General features: G+C 48.7%; 1 non-coding gene across 1 annotated transcript; it reads right to left on the bottom strand.

Moving 5' to 3' along the window:
* Positions 1–376: 376 nt before the first annotated feature.
* Trnan-auu (transfer RNA asparagine (anticodon AUU)) lies at positions 377–450 on the bottom strand. Its single transcript has one exon. It is a non-coding gene; the product is annotated as a tRNA-Asn (tRNA).
* Between the last annotated feature and the right edge of the window lie 455 nt (positions 451–905).

Here is a 905-nt window from a genome sequence, read left to right as displayed (position 1 = left end):
TTGTCAGAGACAGACTATCGCAAAACATTCAACTCACTCCATGAAGTGATTGCTACGGCATCTGTTATCAGCAGTCACAACCAGCAACACCAGGAGCAGCCGACTGCACGCAAAGAATGGGAACGTGCAGTGGGATTTACGTGAACTCGGCGCAAGGCAGATCTTTCCGACGTAGGCTTGAGAATCTTATGGGAACATTTGTACTGTTTCTAAGTTAAGTGTAGGTGTGCGAGGTGGGTGCTTCCTGCGCACGAATAAAAGAACGCTTGCCAATTGTGGATGCTAATCGTTCGCTTGTATCTGCCTAGACACCTCTGCTGGTTGGGAATTATTCCTCTTGCATGGCAAGGTGCGCATGTAGGAGTGTTAAAAATTCTGGAGGCGCTGGGTATCGATCCCAGTACCTCTCGCACAATAAGCGAGCGCTCTACCATCTGAGCTACGCCCACCCCCCCGTTGACTAATAGTGCTACATACACCCTCATCAACGTCACAGACCCATACACTCCCATTATTCCGCAGACAAACACTACTCTCTATGGATCAGTGAGGGTGTCTTTCAGGTTTCGTGCATTCTGTATCGAATCGTAGTTGGCCACATTAAGAGTGGCACGCATAACGTCGAAAGTAGAATTCGGACACCGCTCTGAGTAAGACGAACGTGTTGTCCACTCTCTAGGCTTCAATGACGTTAAGCCGTGATACCTAAGACAGATCTGCACTCGATGACACCACGATAACAGCCGGTCACCACACTTACATCTTGCTCTCCTTATAACAGTATACATCATATCAGTCTGTGACGCTGGTTTTGCAACTTCTTGCGTCCCTTTATGTTCGCCGCGACCAACACTTACCATGCACTGACCACAAAACATGGATGAGCCGGAGCTTGAACCCGAGAC

Source organism: Schistocerca gregaria, unplaced genomic scaffold (assembly GCF_023897955.1).
Source record: "Schistocerca gregaria isolate iqSchGreg1 unplaced genomic scaffold, iqSchGreg1.2 ptg000156l, whole genome shotgun sequence".
NCBI lineage: Eukaryota > Metazoa > Arthropoda > Insecta > Orthoptera > Acrididae > Schistocerca > Schistocerca gregaria.
This window is presented reverse-complemented; position numbering and strand designations above follow the sequence as displayed.